At 36.1% G+C, this 10439-nt stretch overlaps 1 pseudogene across 1 annotated transcript; it reads right to left on the bottom strand.

The window, feature by feature from the left end:
* Window positions 1-339: 339 nt before the first annotated feature.
* LOC143594837 (protein FAR1-RELATED SEQUENCE 5-like) lies at window positions 340-9572 on the bottom strand (annotated as a pseudogene). Its single transcript, XR_013146414.1, has 8 exons — window positions 9435-9572; window positions 8187-8277; window positions 5080-5148; window positions 4332-4493; window positions 3437-4238; window positions 3102-3360; window positions 2239-2808; window positions 340-2140 (listed from the first exon to the last, which is right to left on the bottom strand). The product of XR_013146414.1 is annotated as a protein FAR1-RELATED SEQUENCE 5-like (transcript).
* Window positions 9573-10439: the final 867 nt, after the last annotated feature.

The following is a 10439-nucleotide window of genomic DNA, read 5'->3' as shown; positions in this document are numbered from 1 at the left end:
GTGCAGGTGCGTTTCATTCCTACAAAACCTAACCAGAGACCACCCAAACATATGTGCCAACATAATAAGCCGCGTGGTCACGTGCTAGTGGAGACATGCTACCCACCGTTAGCGGCGTCACCATTAAACCGTGATTGATACATGGCAAAGGCGAGTAGGGAACAACTGTGTGTTGGTTCACGTGGTTACATGGTCGGACCACACGTGAATAGAGACACATGCGTGGAAGCAAGTATTTTCTTAGTCCAATGAGATTGTTTAAGACACATGGATTTGAGCCGTATGGACCAAGATGTAAGTGTACGTTGGTAGATCATGTGAGTGCAATCGTGTATATGCGTACACATGACTGGTGTATATGCGTACTGACGAGAACGTTAGTATATGGACGTACACACCCACGGATGTAAGTGAAATCGTGGGGGTGTAGATACGTACAATGTGAATGTGAACGCGCGTACAGATAAGTATTAACGCGCGTGGTCAAAAGTATGTATGCAGAAGTTTGTTAGAGTTACGTGTGCACGTTCGTGAACACGTGTGTTCGTACGTGCATACAAGCAGTTGCACTGTATGTCATGTGAAAGCATATGTTGGCGCCTACCGCTGAAGTTGTCGTAAGTACAAGCAGAGTTAAACATACCTTGCGACTTACATGGGTACATACGTTTATAAGTGCAAACACTAAGTTTTACAAAATTTGTTGATCAATTAAAGACTAGCAAATATATGGATAAACACATTAACTTTCTAAAGGAAAGTATGTACACATGGTTATACACACTGATCCAGGTCATAACATTCATGGTGAACAACTGGTGTTCATATGGCACTGCGTACCGAGAGTCAAGCGTACCATAGTTAACGAGATGTTGCTAATAGCTAATGGCTACGTACATACGTATGTGAAAAACAGATTAGGTATGCACGGACTGCGTACACAAGGGCTGTTAACCCCGAGGCTAGTCTAAATCTGTATTTACCCGGGTTAAAAAATCGTTGTGATACAAAGTTTGTGAAGTGTTTTGAACATACATACACACCTAGATATTAAGTTATACACACACATATTCTGATGCAATTTGTATAGAAGTTGATATACATCTTCGTTTAGAAATTCGTTTGTTAACCACGGGTGTTATTGAGATAAACCAACGTTCGTGCATCGAATGAGAGCAACATACAAACATATTGAAGATTTGTTCAGAATTGAAAATTTAATGATGGGTGTGTGCATCGGTAATTGATAAAAAAAATATAAACTTATGAAGAAAACTATCATTTATTAAACAAAAATGATAAAGACAAAGGCTAAGGTCCGTAAAATATAAAAGGAAAAAAGTAAGCAAAAACACTTTCATTCATGAGAACTCGGTTGGGTGTCACTGCTGTCATCAGAATCGTCAGATGAGTCTGTTTCAGACGTGTCTACCCATCTCGTCACTTTCCACATATTCCCTTCCCTGTTCCTCCATCATTGCAACCTTTTCTTTTCTCTTTTGGTCCCTGTTTTTTCGCCTTTGCTCCCTCTCTTTGCGTTTTTGTTCCTTCAGTAGCATAACTTTCTCATGGTTGCGTGAGTCGTGGCCATGAACATGTTTGTTACATTTTTTGCAGAACCTTTTTGGTTTCTTGTATTTTTTTTTGCCTTCTCCCCGGGACCTATCTTGCGCTTGCGAGAACCAGAACCCTTATTTCTAATCCTTGTCGGTGGAGTTATTGTGACTTTTGGGGGTATTTTGTATCCAACCAAATCTTCAATTATGGCAGACTTGCTATTATAAGACGGTTCTATAGGAATCTTTTCCCATATGTTGTTCTTCATTTGTTTCATTTGGTCGACCAGGGACTGAAGAAGTTCTATGTTACCGCGTGCCCGGTCCGCGCATTGATTGGCCAAAGACAAAAACTGTTGCCTTAGTTTAGACCTGTCATCGACCGGGACACCGTATCTTGATTCAATCTTGAAAAGTGACGATGGTAGGACGTCACTCCTCCACCGTTTTGGGATGTACTTTTCCGGGATTTCATCTATTAGCTCGATTTGGAAGACTTTGAAGATGTGTCTACACAGGTAACCAATACGAGTGAAACCCTTACAGGAACATGAAAACGTATCATCATTGGGATTGTGACACACCTGCAAAATACATTATAAAAAAAGGGTGAATAGTAAACGAAATTGAATTATGTAAACGATAATCCTAAACATTGTTTTTTTGGTGAAAAAATACGAACCTTAAATTCACCAACTAAACCATTCCTTTTGTCTTTGTGATTGATGTAGTGAATGTTTAGTCCGTCTTTTGTCTCAAGACGAGAACGGGCGTAGTGATAAAGTCCCTTTGTAATCTCTTTCTTAACCTATTTGAAAATTGTTATAGTGTAGACATAGGATGCATGGCGCTCAATTGGCAAACGGGTCTCTATTGGCGGTCTCTTTGTTGTGGTATCATTCTGTAGTTCGCGTTGCACATGTCGCTGAGCATTCAAAGCCATATCAAAACAGTTCATGAATTGAACAAGGTTGTTTCCATGGCTAGAATAAACTTTGAATTGTGAATTTAAACTCTCACACCGAGATGTAGTCTTCATCAAACAACACATTGGCAACTCTCTAAAGTAAGCGGGTACCCAACTATCCCTAATAGCAAACATGTCTTTCAACTATTTGTTTTCGCTTAAGTTGAACTCGTCAATCAATTCATGTCATCTGGACTCAAACGTCTCAGGCTTGATGAATACATTCCAAACCAGCTTATTAACACGACATCTGATTTCTTCATTAACCTGAATCTCGCCCTTCAACTTTTAAAAAAAATCAAATCAGTACTATGTTTGGTGCGGTAGGCACCGCACCAGGTTAATGAAATGATGCTAACATAAATTTGTAAGTACAAAATAATGAGACAGAATTGGGCATTGAAAGTATCCTAAAATGTAACAACATTTTATAGTTGCTAATAGGTGTGTATGCTGAATTAAAATAAAGCAAAGGGTAAATACAGTGATGAATTAAAAGAATGTAATGTTAGGAAAGCAATCAACACATCGGTCCAAAAAACTGAAGCTGACCATTCTAATGAAACGCATATACATACCTTAACGGGTATTTTATTTGTGACGTGCCACATGCACAGTCTGTGTGTAGATTCAGTCAAAACATTGGAAACTGCTTGTTTCATTGCTGCGTCCTGATCTGTCAACACCAACCGCGGCTGCTTGCCATGAGATGTTACAAAAGCATTTAGTAACCACTTATAAGAGTCAATTGTCTCATTATGTATCAAGCCAGCACCAAAGGTAACACATTTCTTGTGACAGTCAACGCCCGTGAATGGAACAAAAATCATGTTATAACTGTCGTTACAAAAAACTTGATTAACAAAAGAATAACAAAGCATGTTAATAATAAGCATTATACGCTGATCATTACCAGTTGGTAGTGTATGTAGCGTCGAAAGCTAAAACTTCACCAAACATGTTGTAGTTGCATCTTGATATGCCGTCAGACCAAAATATTGACGATAGCACACCGTCAACAGCTTTGTATTCGAAATAAAAATCCTCCAAATGACTCATGTTGTTGTTAAATCTATCCACAATCATTTGTGCATTCGCATCAACAATAACACCCCTTACATTGCGAGCATGGTTCTTAAATTCGGTCTTTGATCCCGCTACCAAGTTTTGGCCACCCTTCAAAGATGATTGCACACGGTGAGCAACGGTTGGACCGAAACCCGTAGTTTGAAGACAATGTATGAATTCCTTGTCTGAAAACTGTAGTTGTCTTCTTCCTCTAGTTAGATCCATATTAAAATCATCGACAAGTCCATGATTGTGAGCCTCTGAAAAATTATATATCTCGAACCCCACGGAGCTTGATGGAACTTTAAGTCTAATACATGCATTGCAACCAGTAACTTTGATATTAATGTTGCGGCGCTTAGAGGACGATGATGAAGTTTCCAAGGTATCCACATCTTTACAGCGTGGGCTACCGGCTTTGCTGCAAACAATGTACTTATGAGAAATAACACCCTTTGTCCATGTTGAGGTTGACTTCCTTACATCAAAACCAGCTTTCGCAGCGTAAGCCTTTTACATATTAAAAGCATCATCCCAAGATTTAAAATGTAGCCCGACATAAGGTTTCTCATCTGGAACATCTGGAATCCATTGTCTGGTACCATCAGGTGTGTAGCAACAGTTGGGATGCACGTATTGCACCGCTTCTGCAATTTTTATTAATTAAAAAATCTAATTAAAAACAAATAAATGATTACATTAAAGAAGCTCGGGTAACATTTAACATTATTAAGTCTAACCTTCATGGTTCATACCCTGTTGAACACCAGACTGGCTGAGTATTGTCTCGTTAGTTAGGGTAACTATGGTTTGTAGATCAAGAACATCTTTAGATGTATTTTCTGGGACCACGGGTTGTTTCTCTGTGACCACAGATTCATTCTCAGGAGCATGAGTAGCTGCTGTTAACATAAGAGTAAACGTGTGTAAAAATAATTATACACAAGCAAATTAGCAAGAAAAAAAAACGTAAGCTACTTTATCAAAAAGAAATGAAAATACAAGATACAGGTATACATATATACAGACACACAAAGAAATATATATGCATGCATACAGAGAAATAAAACGATGACTGACATGAATACGAAAACACATACACACATACGTATGAACATATACACATACACACAATACAGAACATAAACAAATGGACATACATACATCAAAGATGGACAAAAAGGGAACAATGGACATATATGATATAGACTAGCAAACCTACACAAAATACAGAACATACACAAATGGACAACCATACATGAAAACATACACATAACCGAACACACCTACGTACATAATGACATACAAACCTACATCCAAATATAAGAAACGACATACACACATAACAACAGATCCTTTATGGATTCAATCACGTTTAACCATATCGCTAGGACGGAAAATGAATACAACAAAGTCCTATGGATTTTTAAAGATAATAAGATGAATATGTCTACACTCATGATAACAATACACTTCCAGGTAACTTACCATCATAATCATCAGACCATACGCTGCTTGACTGACCAACATGTGTATTTGATCCAATTTCCATTACACCTATTAATAGATCAAATTAGAGAGAAACAGGGCAATTGAACATTGAAAATAAAGAGGAATACTTATACAAGGATATTACTTACGTGTTTTGTGTAATCTGAAGATAATAATTAAGAGGTGAGTATAATAAGTTAAGGATAACCAATAGTTTTATACTGGTAGTCATCCATTTATGGTTGTATATTCAGTTAATGATCTGTATGCATTAATGAATTAATCTTTGACAAATAATAACAAAATATCAACCCTAACATTAAAAAGATATAAGATTAATTTTTTAGTAATTGAAAATCAATACAAAACTTCAGTGTTACGTTCGGGAACAATAAACTCCACATTAATTTAATCAAACCCTAATAAATTAAATTATTATGATAGACATAATTGGGAAACACAATGAATTATTAAAACTGAAATTAATAGAAATAAGTTGAGATAAACCTGATGTTGCTGATAGAGAATATATGTATCATCGTCTGGACGTTCAATCGAAACAATCTTGATTTAGGGCGGAATAATATATGGCATAACAGACGCTTGGTGAATCTCATAATCGAAATTGGAATCATCGTTAACAATTAATCGGTAATCGAAATCGAAACGATCTTGATTTAGGATATTATGTGGCTATTTGACAGGGATTGAGTTCTGATATCTTATGTAACTATTTGACAGGGATTGAGTTTGATGGGACGATGGAGTGACCGGATTGTTTAGGATTATAATAAATAATTATATTAAATATATTAATTATTATAAGTTACCATTATTAGAATTAGGATAAATTGACCATAATAACCTTAAATATAAATAAATCAAAATAATAATAGAAAAATTCTGATTAATTAATATTACTTCTCGCACTTCTCGCTGTAAATTTACTTCTGAAAAGAACCAATACTTATATATATATATATATATATATATATATATATATAAGGGAAGGTAAACATACAAATGAAATTAACATGCTAAACGTGAGAATCAAGTAGAGTAATTATGTAATTACATCAGAGAGCAATTATGTAATTACTACATGATAATTACTCTACTTGTATATATAACTACTCTACTTGATTCTATTTATTACTCTATGATAATTACTCTACTTGTATATATAATTACTCTACTTGATTCTCACGTTTAGCACGTTAATTTCATTTGTATTTAATCCAAACCATATATATATACACACACACACACACATATATATGGTTTTAACCAAGGTTCGGAAAAACTAGTTAATATGTCGTTTTTGATTAAATAATATTTATTTATTATATTTATAGTACTTATAATTTAATTTAAATGATTTAATGAAATTACTATAATAGTTAAAACAATTTTCAAAACAACAAAGAGGCAAAACGGGCTATGGGTGGCTCGAACTCGCGCCCGGCCACTTACAACCTTAACACATCCACCCTAGCCATCTGGGCTAGGGTGTTATTTGATTATAAACTCGCAGTTGATTAACTTTAAACACACAGCCAAATACCCATCTCACACTATGAACCCTAACAAGATCAGTCGGCCAAATCGTTGGATGTTTGGCCAATTGATCATGTGGCTAATGATCCTTATAAGATGACAATCATAACTATATAACCAATTACCTTAGAAGATTAAAGAATGGTGATCAATTAGAGTTATCATAGGCCGGTTAGAACCCGATGAAGACTGGGTAATTTGAGGTTTATATAACTTAATTCATCATGGGGGGGTTTGAAGGCGACGGGTAAGAGGTGGTGCAGACGCAATTAATTGGTTTATGGTGAACAGAATAAATATAATCCCAATTAGGTTAAGGTCGATTTGTATATTAATCAATATGTATCACAAGGATCTTTTTTTCCTAATTGTAGCGTCGGTGAGGCCGTATATGGAGTGTATAACAATATGCATTGATCGATTTCCATGTTTACGTGAAGATTGTGGTCCAAGAATAACAAATGGGTAAACGGGTTGCGATATGAGTCACGGGTAAACGGGTGTGGGTATAGTGGTAAATGGGTTTAATATATTAATAATACATATTTTGCAAATAGGCCCCTCAAATATAGAGATGGAAACAAAAGGGGAATAAAGTTTAGTTTAGTTTAGGGTTAATAATGAATATTTATCAGAGTAGTTTTAATAATTAAATAAATATTTAAACATTAATATTAAAATAATAATGACTCGATAAACGTGATATTTTATCGGTAAAATTTCCCGAACATCGAAACGAGTCGGGTAATGGATAAAAATATTAAGTGGAAAAATCGAAGTTGTTACACTCGCACCCTTTATAATACCCTCAGCTATCGTGGTTGCAACATCCTTCTCATCAATTAACCAGAAAGCATGTTGAAGCTCCCCCGAGCTCTAACACATCAGTCATGGCTAAAATTTCCCTAACTCGTCCTCAATCCCTATCGGCTCCCATCGGTATGAAATGTCGAATCTTGAAATGCCCTAATGACAAACGACACTCTCCATATGTAGTAGGTAATCCTCTGGAATGACTTTAACCATAATAATACTTGTTATCTTAATCCATTGTTTGGTAACTCTTGGTAAAGCTTTGACTGGCTGACTACATGTGCTCCTATTGCCACGAAAACCCCTAACTAGTTTTTTCCAAATCTATCGCCTAGCTCGTTTGACCTAAATATACTCTCTATCGTTTGATTTATCTCCTGTAAAACGAACATTCTTCTGCCCATTAGACTCTATGAGCCAGACTTTGGTCATAGGTCTTCTTCTAAACTGGGGTGGTCCCTCCCTCAGACGGTAAACGAACCATGTAAATCAAACCTCTCTTTCTTCCTTGAGCTATGATAGTACTTCCTTTAACAACTTTACACTACTCATTCCCAAATTTAACCTAATTTCCTTGTTCATTTAGCTGCCCAATGGAAATCAACAATTTTTTTTAAGTCTAGAATCACCCTAACATCCTTCAAGATCCATGAATCGGCAGAAGTAACTAAATCCATGTTTGCTCGTAACATCAAAAACATCATTGTTCGCCAACCTTACCTTACCAAAATAACCTTCCTTCAAATTCTGCAATGTTTCACTATTGTAGGTAACTTGAAATGAAGCACCGGAATCCATGATCCAGGAATCAAAATTTCCTTCACACTATAAACCAGAGCATCATCATCGTCTGAGTATTATTCTGTGATGTTAACTTCTTTCACTTTTTCTTATCGTTCGTAGACTAATTCCTAAAGTGTCATGTCTCATTACAATTCAAACATACAATATCTTTACGAGTCTTAGACTGGCTCCTTTTTTGCTCCAACTGCCTCCTTCTTTTTCCCCTGCCTCAGCCTTTGTGAATAACATATTACTTGATGATCAATCTAAGCTTCTACATCTGGAATGGTCTCCCAAAATCAGGTCTTGGATCCCATCAAAGGTAATACTGTAGATGAACTACAAACTGCAATCATTGTTCCTAACCAACTTTCCGACAAAGAGGATAAGAACAAAAGGAGTTTTTAACTTCATCATCAAACTTAATGTCGACTAAAGCTAAGCGGGCCAAGATCGAAATAAGATTATTCATGTGCATTGTAATTGACCCATCTTGGGATTTTGGATGCAACCTGGATAATTCAAAGAGTCATGTGATAACTTTCAGATTAAAAGTTAATATGGTGGTTCTCCAAATTACTCTAATCGGATAAAACTCTGAATTGAGACAAGCATTTAGTTTGATTTCATGAGGAAGATGAAGTAGAGATCAATCAATTTAATAGGGCGTCATATTTATTTGCAAGAGTAGTTAGGGTTAGGATAACCGCCTTATGTAGTTATAATTCAAATTTTAAATTTAATAAATATGTATCCATATTAAATATTAATGATTATGTGTGATACAATCATAAATTAATTTTTCTAATGAATTTTTAACGAAGCAGCTTAACCCCAGCTAGGTGTTCTTCCATTTGGGCCTCTCTAAGGGTTGCCGCCCCTAAAACCCTGCAACCAGGGGCAGCGACCTCTGTTTGATAGGGGCTTCGGCCCTAACATCATAACAAACTAAAGCAAGCATGCACTCCGCATATTCCGAACTTGCTTAATATTTATTATGATTACATTGGTCGACTAGTTAATCCAATTACATTGAAATACTAACAGCCCACCCTCTTTCATTCTTGTAGGATTAGATAGACCATATTTGTTGTCGAGGGCTTCTCATACATGTTGGATAGTGCCTCCATGATACTACAAGTTGTGGTTTCTTTCATGACGTTAAGCATCACATCCTTCAACAACGATAGAATAATTACCGTCCTATCCTTCTTGTCTAACTTCTTCCAATTTGCTTGAGGCATATTTTCCGGTTTTCCATTCTCTAACGCTACATCCAAATATTTCTGACAAAGTAGCGTGTCAATATGCATCTTCACCAACAAAAAATTGTCCATCGGTATTCAGTATCGAAACCTTTCTATCTTCTATCATGAGAATGACTAAACGAAATATGGGGGGCGGGGGGGGTGGGACAAAGGAAAACACAGTGTTGGCACAGGCTTAAACTTCATGGGTGTTCTACAAAACTCTATTAAACAAACCAATTTGGCTAAATTGGTTGTTAAATAAGCCAAACCCTGTTCAAAGCCAAAACCAAGTTCCGATAACCCAATGCTCCAAAACCGCCAATAACAACCATATCATCTGAAGCTACCGAAAATTAATCAGAAATTGAAACGAACATGAAACGCAAACCTACTCTACAATTTCTTTCTAATTAAAATGAATAGAAAGCGTACAAAGCACGAACATGATACTACAAGAGAAAAGGGAACTTCTAGAAAAATCTCAACATCAACAATCATACTTAAATACAAAGCATGGGTTTTACTCGGAAACCGTTGGACTGGATAACGTTGTCATGTCATGGGGGCATGAAGAGTAGACGTATTCGGTATTAATCGACTCTTTACTCCTCAAAACTTTCTTTTGTATTGTTTTAGTATGATTGTTGACAACGGGAATATGGTTATGAAAGGATGACAAAATGAGTAAGTAATTTTAGTTTCATATTCAATTGTAAAGCCGCGTTTCATTATCATTTATTTTATAATTCAATACTAAAACGGTTTGTCGATACCAGGCCCCTTGGTCTTACCTACACTCCCATACTCTAAAAAGGGTAATATAGTCAATTCTTGTCACCAACCTGCTCAAAATCAAAAAAAATCACAAAAATATTCATCTAAAAATAGACTAAGAAATGGAAATTTATGAGAAATCAGGCCCGCCTCTCAGATTACGTTGTGGTGAAAAAAATC

The sequence above is a fragment of the Bidens hawaiensis genome, unplaced genomic scaffold (genome assembly GCF_021521415.1).
Source record: "Bidens hawaiensis isolate Kalapana, Puna unplaced genomic scaffold, B.hawaiensis_p1.1 tig00044231_1, whole genome shotgun sequence".
Taxonomy (NCBI): Eukaryota; Viridiplantae; Streptophyta; class Magnoliopsida; order Asterales; family Asteraceae; genus Bidens; species Bidens hawaiensis.
The sequence above is the reverse complement of the archived record's forward strand: the minus strand, read 5'-3'. Positions and strand labels throughout refer to the sequence as shown.